We start from the raw sequence: 16,092 nt of genomic DNA, 5'->3' as shown, positions 1-16,092 counted from the left end.
TGCTTAGTCACTCAGTCATGTCTGACTCTTTGTGACCCCATGGACTGTAGCCTGGCAAGCACCTCTGTCCATGGGATTCTCCAGGCAAGAATATTGGAGTAGGTTGCCATGCCCTCCTTAAGGGGGTCTTCCCAACCCGGGGATCGAACCCCAGTCTCCCACGTTGCAGGCAGATTCTTTACCATTTGAGCCACCCAGAGGAAGCCCAAATATCCTCTGTCCCAACAAATAGTTAATACTAACTATTTCACTATCAAGAGTGTACCAGTTTGACAGATTCTCAGACATAGAGAACAGACTTGTGGTTGCCAAGGGGCAAGGGTGTGAGAAGGGGTGGAGTGGGAGTTTGGGATTAGTAGATACAAACTATTATGTATAGGATGGATAAATAGCAAGGTCCTACTGTATAGTACAGGGAACTATATGCAATATCTGTGATAAGCCATGATAGAAAAGAATTTTTAAAAAATTGTTTTAAAAACGTACCCATTTGAACAATAAACCATGTGGTTATAGGTGTACACTTTATTGTTCTATACAGACAGAAGCTGAGTAATGTGAGAATTCCAGCATTCCTTTGGTAGTAATATATTTTGTCTTAATTTACGAAACAAAGCAAAGTTTTATTGAGTACCTACTGTGTTCAATACTATAAAAAGAACCTAGAGCAGGACCACATAATACCACACAGCATATACCCCACTCTTTCATATCTACAGTAGGCACCACCATGTGCCATTGTGGCCATCCAGTCCTGAGTCAGCTTGAATATGGCCCTATCATCTTTACAACACACTGCTCAGTCAGGGCACTTACTAACAATTATACCAAAATACAATCTTGTTATCCTAGCCTTAGCGTATAAGCATGGCCCCTTTCCATTTAGATGTGTACTCCAGATGGTATGGTCAAGTTGCAATATATGAAATTCTAAAGTCTGAATATGATAGGCCATGCAAACCATAGATATGATGAGGTCTTATTGAAAACTTTCATTTTCCAAGTCTCCTGTGAAATGACTGCTTTATTTTCCTTAAGAAAAGCACAAGAACTTGCCAAGTAGATACTTTGTATAGTATTCCATGGTCTCTCTCTCTTTTTTTTTTAAAGTTGAGGAAATTGAAGCATGTCACCTCAGAGAGGACAAAATGGTTGAGTTTAAAAGTTTGGCCCATCAATAAGAATATTCTGAAGGTACACTGCACAAAGAACCATTGTTCTAGGAATTACAAAAAGACACAAAAGAAGTAAAATAAAAAGAGTGATGACAATGAGATCATGCCTTTTACCTTCGAGGCTCTGGAGCCCACTAGCTAACAGAGGCACAGCTTCTCAAGATGAGTGAAGGCTGGTGTTAACTCTCCACTCCCACCTAGGCCAGGTACACAAAAAGCACCTGTCAATAACCTCAGATATGCAGATGGCACCACCCTTATGGCAGAAAGTGAAGAGGAACTAAAAAGCCTCTTGACGAAAGTGAAAGAGGAGAGTGAAAAAGTTGGCTTAAAGCTCAACATTCAGAAAACTAAGACGATAGCATCCATCCCAATCACTTCATGGAAAATAGATGGGGAAACAGTGGAAACAGTGGCAGACTTTATTTTTCTGGGCTCCAAAATCACTGCAGATGGTGACTACAGCCATGAAATTAAAAGACACTTACTCTTTGGAAGGAAAGTTATGACCAACCTAGATAGCATATTGAAAAGCAGAGACATCACTTTGCCAACAAAGGTCCATCTAGTCAAGGCTATGGTTTTTCCTGTGGTCATGTATGGATGTGAGAGTTGGACTGTGAAGAAAGCTGAGCACCGAAGAATTGATGCTTTTGAACTGTGGTGTTGGAGAAGACTCTTGAGAGTCCCTTGGACTGCAAAGAGATCCAACCAGTCCATCCTAAAGGAGATCAGCCCCGGATGTTCTTTGGAAGGAATGATGCTAAAGCTGAAACTCCAGTACTTTGGCCACCTCATGCGAAGAATTGACTCATTGGAAAAGACTCTGATGCTGGGAGGGATTGGGGGCAGGAGGAAAAGGGGACGACAGAAGATGAGATGGCTGGATGGCATCACCAACTCAATGGATGTGAGTTTGAGTGAACTCTGGGAGTTGGTGATGGACAGGGAGGCCTGGCATGCTGCGATTCATGGGGTTGCAAAGAGTTGGACACGACTGAGTGACTGAACTGAACTGAGCTGAACTGAACCCTGTAGCACCACCTGCCAAAGAAGCTATAGCACAGTTGTAGGATAAAACAACACAATCTTAATTGACTATCATAATTTAATTGAAGCATAATCTAATTGATCCTTTTTTATAAAAGGATCTTAAGTTTGTCTACAAAACGAGTTTACCTCTGATCTGATCTATTTGTGTCTATCAGCTGGATTACCTCCAATATGCCAGTGTGGAATAGTTTACTGTCAAGAACCAGAACCACATAACAAGGCTTTTAGGCTCTGTTTTTAGCCTTATGATTTATACAAAATAGCTCTCTCAAGTACAAATGATGTCTATAAAAGGTATCAGCATTTGTTGACTGCGTTACCTAAGGATTTCCCCACCACCACTACATACACACAAATCAGCTGCCTCTGGGGGACCTGCATCTTCAAGCTTTCAGGGACTCCTTTGTCCTTTAATTTTCCAGCAGAAACTAAAGTGCTTCTCCTACTTTCTTTAGAAAATCCAACACTTACACTCTTCCCTTCTCACTGCCCCCACCTCTGCGATATTTCCGAGGATTCACAAAGGGCTTAATCTGTCCTTTGGTCATCTTATCCTATAGCCAGTGCCCTGCTTCTGCATCCCTCCTCCTGCAACTGCTCTGTCTTCTTGTACATCAGCAAAATCATGCATTTTGCTCCAAAATACACCCTTTCCTTTCATAATCTCTTGCTGGCTGTGTTTCTTCCTTTAGGCTTCCTGCCAACTTAGGACTGCCTGAACCCTCATTTGGCTATCTCCCCTCTCCTGTCTGGAAAATTTCATGGACAGAGGAGCCTGGGATTTCTCATGGGATAGTTCATGGGATCGCAAGGAGTCAGATACAACTGAGCATGCACACATACACACACCTCTTCTAGTTTCCTTGCATCTTTGCATATCGTATCCCTTCCTGGGTGGTCCTTAGAAATCCAAAATCCCCCACTCCAGATTTATTAGGTTTATTGTTCAGAGCAATCTTGCTACCCATCCATCTTACTGCCTCTCCCTTAAGTTGATGTCCTATGATGAAGAGCCTTCAGATTCCACCTACAAAGAAACAATCAAGATTGATTCTTAATTCTCCATCTTAATTCTCCACCTCTTTTGATGTAAAATAAAACTCTCCCCAGCCTGAAAAGCTGGCTGCTTTCATTTTTCTGCTGTTTAAAATGGCAATTTTTCTTTTTGTTTCCTGATTAATATGACATCTTCCATTCTCTGCACACTGAGATTTAGGGAAGCATTTTTTTATTCTGTTTTCCAATGGACCAGTTCTATGCATACCTAAAAATAGCTGCTTGTTTCTGATGCCACAAATATTCATTTCCAGGTAGAAATCTTTTACCTTTCTTGATCAGTGTTATTACATATTCTATTCTCTTGAAATTAGAAAAAATGAGTCCCAATAATATCAGTATCAAAAGAAAGCAGAGCTTCTGAGGAATTGGAATCCAGAAGTTATCATTTGGAATCGGGTGCCATCCCTAGATTGCTGAAGGTGTGTTGAGGGTGGTGGATCTGACTTTGCATTGTGATCTGAAGCTAGAACCAGAAAATGATAAAATTAAAGTGTTTCTTCCTTTGTAAATTGGAGGATTTCCAGACCCTACCATCTCACCCTCACAATATGAGCCCTGTAAAACACAAAAAGCCCAGCACAGAATTTTCTGAAACATTTCATTGTCTACTCTTTGGGAATGGTAGAAGTGTCTTGTCTTCTCAGCAATTCAAATTGCAATAAGCCAAACATTGAAGGTATGCAGGATACACAGAACAGAGACAAGGCTCTAGTTGACCTGAAATTTTTCTGTAGTATTAGGTCACTCAGAATAGGTACAATATTTTGAGGACTTTCTGATTTAAATAGGATTACTGGCTTATGGAGATGGCACCAAGGGAACAATTAAAGATGGGGTTGACAGGGGACTCAAGGACTGTCTTTTCTTCCCTTATCAGAAAGATAATACATTTTGCTAGCCTGTATCCACCTACTACTTGCCAAGCTCAGTACTGTTCTATATATAACATAAATATACATTATTTATCCTTTACAATGGACCCATGTGATAGGTCCTCTTAGGTTCTTTTTTATCTCCATTAGCTTGAAAACAATTGGACAAATAACCAAATGAGTGTGAAATAATCTGAATCTAAAGAGCAGTTATGGGTGGAGGGAGTTTTCCTGGAGAGACCCAACAAAGAGACCTGAAGAAGGAAGGGGAGGCTGGAAAAGAACCGATATTTAGAGAGTATCTACTCCAAAACAGGCAATAGTTATGTGATTTTATCAATATTATTATCCACATTTTACAAGTAAAGAAACTGCCTGCAGAGAGCATAGCCATCTTGCCCATAGCCTTAGAACTAGTTAGTGGGATTTGAACTCAAATCTGTTTAGGTCCATTGTACCAAATATCTAGAACGGCATTGAAGGGAAACCATAATTCAACAGCTAGTTTTTCTAAGTCCTATTTTTGACAAAGAATGAAGATTTGCCCAGTGAAAAGTGAAAGGATTATATAGCTACTCGGAGATGCACAAATCTGGTTTGAACCACAAGGATCTAGGATAATGAAAAATATCCTGGACATGACTTTGTACTCATGAGTAACCCGATTCCAATGTCCTCTATCCCTAGATGACATGCCAAGCCTGTCCTGCTCTCTGGCTCCACCCCAGAAGCTCACTGGAGCTCCTCACTCTCTTCCAGACCATCTACATGAGATAACAGCAGGAGGCCCCAGAGATGGGGATGGAGGTAAGGAATAAGTCCCCAGAAAGTCAATGCCAGGATGAAAATTGAGCTTTGCAATCTGAGTTCTAACCCTGGTTTCTGATCCCAAGGTGACCCTTTCTGTGGGAGGATCCTGTTTCTCCCCCACTTCAGACCTCACAGTCATGGTGGATTACCAATCTGGCATGGAGGCACCACCTTAAAAGGCATGAATGCTGCTTTCCAGCTGACATTATAAATAGCTGTGGGAGAAACAATCTGATTTTATTTTCATTACATAACTTGAAGAAATGGTAGCTCTGATTTTTTGTGTGTGGGGGCAGAGGGGGTGGAGGGGTGCTTTCTAGGTGGCACTAGTGGTAAAGAACCCACCTACCAATGTAGGAGGCTCAAGAGAGGTAGTTCCATCCATGGGTTGGGAAAATGCCCTAGAGGAGGGCATGGCAACCCTCTCCAGTATTTTTGCTTGAGAATCCCATGGACAGAGGATCCTGGCAGGCTATAGTCCATTGGTTTGCAAAGAATCTGACATGACTGAGCAACTTAGTACACACCCATGAGATTTGAGGGGAAGGGTGTGTATGTGTGTGTGTATCTGTGTGAGTGTGTGCATGTACACACTCAGTCATCTATGTGTACTTTGGTTCACTGAATTTCTGCCCTCTTTTGGACAGATCTCAGGATTCATTTAGCAGATGGTCTGCCAAGGGCCTGATAGAGCATACTACACTTCCATGTTAGATGTTTATGGAACTTCTGATCAGAGTGGGAGCAGGGGTAATAAAGATAACTTAGAAAGCCCCAGAAACAATCAAGAACTTTTATTCAAAATACCAAATCAGGACAGTTCTTTGTAGCACTTTGTAGTTTACAAAATGCTTTCATATTCACTATCACATTTGACCTTCCCAACCATCCATCAATGTACATGTGTATTTCAGTTTTATAGATAAGGCAAGTGTGACTCAGAGAGGAAAAAGGATGGGTCCAAGGCCACAGAGTGACTAAATGGAAGAGAGGTTCTTTTCACTTCACAACCTGATGGCTTAAAGTTTCCTGTCCTTCTATCCTTTTACTATCTCACAAAACTACCTAGCTCCTCCCTCCAAGAGGCACAAGAAGAATGATGAAAAGGACACAGAGTCATCCCAGAAAGGACTCCAAAGCTTTCAATACACACTTTAAAAAATTAGAATTAGATGCTGTTCTTCCCATGTAGCAACATCTTTCAAACACCTCTCAAACTGATTTTTAAATACCAAGGGCACCTCTAATAGAACAAACCCATAGGGGCAGAACAGTACAGAAGAACAGGTTCATTTGTCAAAGATTTTAGGAAGGCCATGTCTCCCTGTACAGCAGGAAATTAACTATTTGTCTGTGAGAAGCTGTAAAGCAATTCTTTACCAATATGTGAAACTTTATTCTGATGCTTGCATGTGAGCTGTGAAGATTAGGAAACAGTGTGGATGTGCAGAGTGTATTATTGGGTCCATAACTGTCTCTGTGTGAGCTTCAGCTGTATAGTTCTCAACCCATGTAATGAAAGTTGGGGGAGACAGGAACCTCTGCGTTCCTGTGACCACTGAGTGGCCATTCCAAGAAAAGAATGAAGAATCTACACAAGGGTCATGTATTCCAGCCATCCCCAACCTTTTTAGCATTAGGGACTGGTTTCATGGAAGAAATTTTCCATGGGCCAGGGATGGGGGGTGGTTTCAAGATGATTCAAGCACATTACATTTATTGTAGACTTTATTTCTATTATAATTACATTGTGAGAGAGAATGAAATAAGTATTCAGCTCACCATAACACAGAATAAATGGGAGCACTGAGCTTGTTTTCCTGCAATTAGATCTTACCATCTGAGGGTGATGGGAGACAGTAGCACTCAAAGCAGTAACACTCAATATCATTTTTCTTGTTGTCACTGCAGAAAACCCTGCTTCACAAAGATAGGATGTTGGAAGTGGAAGCAGACTTTTCAGTGCATTTGTGGCAATCTCAGGATATTCTGCCTTGACTTTAACCCAGAACTTAGGGAGATTTGAAGTTGTCTCAAACATACTTTTAGGGCCACTGTCATTTGCAGTTTTAGACAATAGGTGGCCATAGAGGTAAAGAACCTGCTTGCCAGTGCAGGAGACATAGGACCCGTGGTTTTGATCCCTAGGTTGGGAAGGTCCCCTGGAGGAGGGCATGGCAACCCACTCAGTATGCTTGCCTGGAGAATCTCATGGACAAAGGAACCTTGCAGGCTACAGTCCATAGTGTCTCAAAGAGTTGGACACAACTGAAGTGACACCACACACAGCACAATGCAAGTAATGGGGAGGAGTTGTAGATACAGATGAAGCTTCTCTCACTTGTCCATTGCTCAGTTTCTGCTGTGTGGCTTGGTTCCTAACAGGCAATGATGGTTATGGCCTGGGGACTGGGGACCCCTGGCATATTCAATGCACAGATGGAAGACATCTTTTCAAAGACATCTTTTCAAAGACACAGATGGGAATTTGAAGATGACTGATTAGAAAACATCTCAAGTCTCTCTCAAGACAGCTGCAGAACTCTACTAATTTTAATGCTAACGAGGCCCAATGAGTGCTAAATAGCTTCAGTCATGTCTGACTCTGAGACACTATGAACTGTGGCCTGTGAGGTTCCTCTCTCCATGGGATTCTCCAGGCAAGAATACTAGAGTTGGTTGTCATAGGAGGACTGCCATGTCCTCCTCCAGAGGATCTTCCCAACCCAGGGATTGAACTGTGTCTCTTATGTCTCCTACACTGGTAGGTGGGTTCTTTACCACTAGCACTACCTGGGAAGGGGAGGCCCAATGAAAAAATAGTAAACTGAGGCAGATCAGGACCTGATGAATATGGTTCTGGGAGGGAGATGTCAGGGAGGAGGCAAAGGTAGAGAAAGACTGAGGGGGGAAAAAAAATCAGTATGACCAAATTTCATTTCAACCCCAAAGAAAGGCAATGCCAAACAATGCTCAAACTACCATGCAGTTGCACTCATCTCACACGCTAGCAAAGTACATGAACCATGAACTTCCAGGTGTTCAAGATGGATTTAGAAAAGGCAGAGGAACCAGAGATCAAATTGCCAACATCTGTTGGATCATCAAAAAAACAAGAGAGTTCCCAGAAAAACATTGAATTCTGTTTTATTGACTATGCCAAAGTCTTTGACTGTGTGGATCAAAACAAACTGTGGGAAATTCTTAGAGATGGGAATACCAGACCATCTGACTTGCCTCCTGAGAAATCTGTATGCAGGTTAAGAAGCAACATGTTAGAGCTGGACATGGAACAACAGACTGGTTCCAAATCAGGAAAGGAATATGTCAAGGCTGTATATTGTCACCCTGTTTATTTAACTTCTATGCAGAGTACATCATGAGAAATGCTGGGCTAGATGAAGCACAAGCTGGTATCAAGATTGCCGGGAGAAATATCAATAACCTCAGATATGCAGATGACACCACCCTTATGGCAGAAAGTGAAGAAGAACTAAAGAGTCCCTTGATGAAAGTGAAAGAGGAGAGTGAAAAAGTTGGCTTAAAACTCAACATTCAGAAAACTAAGATGATTGCATCCATCCCCATCACTTCATGGGAAATAGATGGTGAAACAATGTAAACAGTGACAGACTTTATTTTGGGGGGTCTCCAAAATCACTGCAGATGGTGACTGTGGCCATGAAATAAAAAGATGCTTGCTCCTTGGAAGAAAAACTATAACCAACCTAGACAGCTTATTAAAAAGCTGAGACATTACTTTGCCAACATAGGTCCGTCTAGTCAAAGCTCTGGTTTACCAGTAGTCATGTATGATGGAGGTGATGGAATTCCAGTTGAGCTATTTCAAATCCTGAAAGATGATGTTGTGAAAGTGTTGCACTCAATATGCCAGCACATTTGGAAAACTCAGCAGTGGCCACAGGACTGGAAAGGTCAGTTTTCATTCCAATCCCAAAGAAAGGCAATGCCAAAGAATGCTCAAACTACCGCACAAATGCACTCATTTCACACGCTGGAAAGGAATGCTCAAAATTCTACAAGGCAGCCTTCAATAATATGTGAACCGTGAACTTCCAGATGTTCAAGCTTGTTTTAGAAAAGGCAGAGGAACCAGAGATCAAATTGCCCACACCCACTGGATCATCAAAAAAGCAAGAGAGTTCCATAAAAACATATATATCTGCTTTATTGACTATGCCAAAACCTTTGACTGTGTGAATCACGATAAACTGTGGAAAATTCTGAAAAAAATGGGAATACCAGACAACCTGACCTGCCTCTTGAGAAACCTATATGCAGGTCAGGAAGCAACAGTTAGAACTGGACATGGAACTTCAGACTGGTTCCAAATAGGAAAAGGAGTATGTCAAGGCAGTATACTGTCACCCTGCTTATTTAACTCCTATTCAGAGAACATCATGAGAAATGCTGGGCTGGAAAAAGCACAAGCTGGAATCGAGATTGCCAGGAGAAATATCAATAACCTCAGATACGCAGATGACACCACCCTTATGGCAGAAAGTGAAGAGGAACTCAAAAGCCTCTTGATGAAAGTGAAAGTGGAGAGTGAAAAAGTTGGCTTAAAGCTCAACATTCAGAAAACGAAGATCATGGCATCTGGTCCCATCACTTCATGGGAAATAGATGGGGAAACAATGGAAACAGTGTCAGACTTTATTTTTGGGGGGCTCCAAAATCACTGCAGATGGTAATTGCAGCCATGAAATTAAAAGACACTTATTCCTTGGAAGGAAAGTTCTGACCAACCTAGATAGCATATTCAAAAGCAGAGACATTACTTTGCTAACAAAGGTTCGTCTAGTCAAGGCTATGGTTTTTCCTGTGATCATGTATGGATGTGAGAGTTGGACTGTGAAGAAGGCTGAGCGCCGAAGAATTGATGTTTTTGAACTGTGGTGTTGGAGAAGATTCTAGAGAGTCCCTTGGACTGCAAGGAGATCCAACCAGTCCATTCTAAAGGAGATCAACCCTGGGTGTCTTTGGAAGAAATGATGCTAAAGCTGAAACTCCAGTACTTTGGCCACCTCATGCAAAGAGTTGACTCATTGGAAAAGGCTCTGATGCTGGGAGGGATTGGGGGCAGGAGGAAAAGGGGACGACAGAGGATGAGATGGCTGGATGGCATCACTGACTCGATGGACGTGAGTCTGAGTGAACTCTGGGAGTTGGTGATGGACAGGGAGGCCTGGCATGCTGCGATTCATAGGGTCACAAAGAGTCGGACACGACTGAGCGACTGAACTGAACTGAAATGAATCATGTATGAATGTTAAAGCTGGACTATAAAGAAAGCTGGGTGCTGAAGAATTGATGCTTTTGAATTATGGTGTTGGAGAAGACTCTTGAGAGTCCCTTGGACAGCAAAGAGATCCATCCAGTCCATCCTGAAGGAAACCAGTCCTGAATATTCATTGGAAGGACTGATGCTGAAGCTGAATCTCCAATACTTTGGCCACCTCATGCGAAGAACTGACTCATTTGAAAAAATCCTGATGGTGAGAAAGATCGAAGGTGGGAGGAGAAGGGGACAACAGAGGATGAGATGATTGGAACTGAACTGAATGAACTGATGACCAAACAGATCAGTATTGATTTTGTTCAACACAAAGTTTTCTACTGGGTCACTGAGTCATGAACATGCTGCACCTCTCTTTGTTGTTCAGTTGTTCAATCATGTCTGACTCTTTGTGACCCTGTGGACTACAGCATGCCAGGCTTCCCTGTCCTTCACCATCTCCCAGAGATTGCTCAAACTCATGTCCATTGAGTTGGTGATGACATCCAACCATCTCGTCCTCTGTCATCCCCTTTTCCTCCTGCCTTCAATCTTTCCCAGCATCAGGGTCTTTTCCAGTGAGTCTGCTGTTTGTATTAGGTGGCCAAAATATTGGAGCTTTAGCTTCATCATCATTCCTTCCAAAGAATATTCAGGGTTTATTTCCTTTAGGATTGACTGGGAAAGAGTCAATCCCCAAATGATTGACCCCTTGCCAATCCACGGGATTCTCAAGAGTCTTCTCCAGCACCATAGTTCAAAAACATCAGTTCTTCCATGTTCAGACTTCTTTATGGTCCAATTCTCATATCCATACTTGACTACTGGAAAAACCATAGCTTTGACTATATGAACCTTTGTTGGCAAGGTAATATCTCTACTTTTTATTTATTTTTTTAATTTAATTTTATTTTTTAACTTTACAATATTGTATTGGTTTTGCCATATATCAACATGCATCCGCCAAAGGTATACACGTGTTCCCCATTCTGAACCCTCCTCCCTCCTCCCTCCTTGTACCATCCATCTGGGTCGTCCCAGTGCATCTCTGCCTTTTTAATATGCTGTCTAGGTTGGTCATAGCTTTTCTTCCAAGGAGCAAGTGTTTTTTAATTTTGTGGCTGCAGTCACCATCTGTGGTGATTTTGGAGCCCAAAAAATAAAGTCTGTCATTGTTTCCATTGTTTCCCCATGTATTTGCCATGAAGTGATGGGACCAGATGCCATCATCTCAGTTTTTTTATTGTTTAGTTTTAAGCCAGCTTTTTCCCTCTCCTTTTTCACTTTTGTCAAGAGGTTCTTTAGTTCCTCTTTGCTTTCTGCCATAAGGGTGGTGTCATGTGCATATCTGAGGTTATTGATATTTCTCCTGGAAATCTTGATTCCAGCTTGTGCTCCATCCAGCCCAGCATTTCACATGATGTATTCTGCATATAAGTTAAATACACAGGGTGACAATATACAGCCTTGACATACTCCTTTTCCTATTTGGAACCAGTCCATTGTTCCATGTCTGGTTCTAACTGTTGCTTCTTGATCTGCTTACAGGTTTCTCAGGAGGCAGGTCAGGTGGTCTGGTATTCCGATCTCTTTTAGAATTTTCCACAATTTATTGTGTTCTGCATAGTCAAAGGCTTTAGCATAGTCACTGAAGCTGAGGCAGAGGTTTTTCTGGAATTTGCTTGCGTTTTTAATGATCCAACAGATGATTGCAATTTGATTTCTGGTTCCTCTGCCTTTTCTAAATGCAACTTATACATCTGGAACTTCTTGGTTCATGTACTGCTGAAGTGTATCTTGGAGAATTTTGAGCATTACCTTGATGAAAACTGACCTATTCCAGCCCTCTGGCCACTGCTGAGTTTTCCAAATTTGCTGTCATGTTGAGTGCAGCACATTCACAGCATTATCTTTTAGAATTTGCAATAGCTCAACTGGAATTCCATTCCCTCCACTAGGTTTGTTCGTAGTGATGTTTCCTAAGGCCCACTTGAGTTTGCACTCCACAGTGTCTGGCTCTAGGTAAGTGATAAAACCATCATGGTTATCTGGGCCATGAAGATCTTTTTTGTATAATTCCTCTGTGTATTCTTGCCACCTCTTCTTAATATCTTCTGCTTCTATTAGGTCCATACTGTTTCAGCCCTTTATTGTGCCCACCTTTGCATGAAATGTTCCTTTGGTATTCTAATTTTCTTGAAGAGATATCTAGTCTCTCCCATTCTGTTGTGTTCTGTTTCTTTGCATTGTTCACTTCAGAAGGCTTTCTTTTCTCTACTTTCTATTCCTTGTAACTCTCCATTTAGTTGGGTTTATTTTTCTTTTCTCCTTTGCCTTTCACTTCTCTTCGTTTCTCAGCTATTTGTAAGGTCTCTTCAGACAGCCATTTTAATCTTTTTAAATTTCTTTATCTCAGCAATTGTTTTGATCACTGCCTCATGTCCAGTGCTAGGAACCTCCATCCATAGTTCTTCAGGGACTCTGTCTATCAGATCTAATCCTTTGAATCTATTTGTCACTTCTACTATATAATTGTATGTGTTTTGATTTAGGTCATACCTGAATGGCGTATCTTAATGCCCATTAATACAAACACTCTGAAGAGAATAACAGGTAATTCCTGTTACAGGGCTTCAGCTCATTTTTAAGGAAGGTATTTGAGATTACATGAAAGTCAGATTGTCAAAACATACCAACATGTAACCAAAATCTTACCCAGTTATCAAACTTTTCTAATAATTTCAAAGATATAGGTAACTACAAGACTCAGACAAAGCAAAGAGAGGCCTGGGGACTTCAGACACTAACTTCTGATCCATCTCACTTTAGGCCCAGACTAACCTACGAGTCTCTGAGCAATGTGCACAGTTCATATCACTTACACAGAACAGTGAAGAACTCAGCTTACCTCCCATTTCCTAAGGATCTGTGACCTATTAATTTATTAATCCCTAGGTATAGGTTTAGAATAAGATCCTATATCTTTTCTTAAGATTTAAATTTAGGATAAAATCCTTGAAACCCTCCAAAAGCATCATATAGACAAGGACTGAACATATTTTCTAGGAAAACTATCATTAGCTTCTTTACTAGGAAATTTGATTGTATCTCTTGCTTTCTTTCTTTTCCAGGAGTATCACCCCCAATAAAAAGAGAGTAGATAGAAGGTCTCCAGCTGGTTCTTCCCTTCCTGGCACAGGACTGTGTGTGAGATGGCCCTGTGTGGTCCTCCAGGCTGACATGAGCTCTGTTGATTTGGGATCTGACAGCACTACCCTACTTATGTCCAAGTTCTGACCAGGGTTAAAGTGGAAGGTGGAAAGTCAACTTGAAGGACAGATGACTCATTATTTTATTTGTTCTTTTCACTTAGTAGCTGTCATTTTTATGTAGCACTTTTGATTATGCAGAGCATTTCAACCTGCATTATTCCAACTGACATGCAAAACAATCCTAGAAGACAGCAAAGAAGAGAAAGGTTTATAATTGATGAAACTGAGGATCAGTTTCAAGTAAAAAGAGGTGATTTAAGGTCTATTTGACCCTCAAGTTCATGCTCTATCCCCTGCATGACACTGCAGGTGCTTTAAAGCATAGACAGAAGATTTGACCAAGGTGAGGAGAAAAATAACAGCATCTATGTTCCTCTTAAATTCAGAGCATTTTCCCCCAAATTCTGCTTGCACAAAACTTTTCTAACTTTGCACAGTTGTGGTAAGGGCTAAGTGTCCTATGCTGGATGACTGCTCTGGCCCCATGAATCACTTTTTTAAGAACACTCGAGTGGGAGAAGATGGATGTGCTATCCCTGCAGCCCTCATCTACCTTCTGACAAGTGTGACATTTGTGAGGTGTATTTAAGGCACTTTCTTCTCAGGCCTCTCTTTTTTCCTCTTCAACAGGGTGCTGATGATTGACTTCTAGCAGATAAATGAGAAAAGGGAAGATAAGTGGGACGGATGTAAAACTGCCTTCATAATCCATCTATACATTCAAAAGAGAAGATATTGTGCTGAGGCCAAACAGGGACATTTAGCGTGAAATGCATTATCCATGCCATCTTCCTAGTCTAGAGTCAAGCCTGCTTGGCTCTTAATCCCAGCACAATTGCTTCACCCTGGAAACAGGGTCCCCAGAGCCATCCATTGCCAGCCTATACTAGGACCAAGTCAATTCTAGGCAGGCATATTATCATAAGCTCTTGCCCAACACCACCATCCAGCTTTGCATCTGGGTTGTGAAGCAGTTCTGTACTTAAACTTGAAGTCCTCTTTCCTAAATAAGTTGACAATCTTATGCAGTAGTCTGGTTACCTGGCCTTCTGCCTAGGATCCAAGTCTTTGCAGGTCTTTCAGCCATGTTACTCTCCCAGGAAGATAGGAACTAGGGTTTAGTCCTATATTCATAATGTCTGGACACATACAAACTTCTGAAAGCCTTGCTGGAAATGCTGACCACATTGGCTGGATCACAACAGCCATCTACTTTCATACTGTGTTGCACCCACCACTTGGGATGTTCCCATTATTTCCTGTTGAAACCCACTTTGTGTATCACTAATTGCCATATTATCTAATATTTGTTACCATATTATTTAGGTACCATTTTATACACATAGGCTACATTTTTTTCCAACTTCCACAGTTAGCTCTGTCCCCTAAACTGCCATCTAACCCCATTAAGCAGATAATCCTAGCTCTGGTCTCATCCTAGTCAACTTTACCTCACTGTTCTCAGAAAAAGCAAACATGCAAACAAACAAGACACCACATCCTTAGCTGTGTAAAAATATCCCACACAGAGGAAAATTCCTGACCAACAGTCAGGGAACAGGGAACAAAACAGGGAACTGTTTGCGAATCTTCAGGGAGCTGAGAAACCCCACTTTATTTGTTTGGTTTTATCATACTTTCTTTTCTTCCTAAAAAGGTTTTTTTAAGTTAATTTTCAAGTTAAATATATTAAATTACTTTTGGGAAAGAAAGATTTTATGGCAATTGTGGGTAAAAATTAAAATATCCCTAGGTATTACAAAACCAAAATAGTACTGTGTTATTGAAGTAAAATTTTAAGGCAGGGTCAAAATGCTAAGGTCTTGATAACCTTTTCTTTCCCAGGTCCCAATCAGCAGCTTCAAATTATATCATACTCCAAGAACATTCTGACTTCTTTATCAGCCAGAATGAGAAGAGAGAAATCATCATATCACTGAGACAAGTGTTCTGAGTGGGGAGAGGTGAAGAGGGACAGGAATCATTTACAACATTTCTTGACAGCAAGATGAAGACACATCACAGAACACAAAAGTTATGATGACACTGCGGATACCTGCTCAGTCGCTTCATCTTTCCCAGGGAAAGAGTCAGAAAAGGGTAATAAACCCTCAAATGCAACAAGTTACTCTTTTTGGCTTCCAATTAATAATTCAACAACTAATTCAATCATAGAAGAATTTTTTAAATGATACACAATATTGGAGACAGTGTGGTTTTTCAATCACTTTTATACTTTGCTGTTGGGATGCATATGGGGACTTTTGGTCTGAAAAAACTTACTTTTTGTAGTATGCCTCAAAAGCATTAGAAGTTAAATTCCTAAACTCAGCACTTCTAAGAATCTACCTTAAAAAGTAGTTAGAGATGCAGGCAAAGAACATTCATAAAAGCACCATTTATGATAAAAAAAATAAATAATATTGTTAAATAAATTAAGACACATTCAAATAATGAAATGCATGTAGCCATTAAAATTATGTGTGCATGTGGGTGTTAGTCATTTAGTTGTGTCTGACTGTAGCCCACCAGGCTCCTCTGCCATGAAATTC

The sequence above is a fragment of the Bos indicus genome, chromosome 1 (genome assembly GCF_029378745.1).
Source record: "Bos indicus isolate NIAB-ARS_2022 breed Sahiwal x Tharparkar chromosome 1, NIAB-ARS_B.indTharparkar_mat_pri_1.0, whole genome shotgun sequence".
In the NCBI taxonomy this organism is placed as follows: domain Eukaryota; kingdom Metazoa; phylum Chordata; class Mammalia; order Artiodactyla; family Bovidae; genus Bos; species Bos indicus.
The sequence above is the reverse complement of the archived record's forward strand: the minus strand, read 5'-3'. Positions refer to the sequence as shown.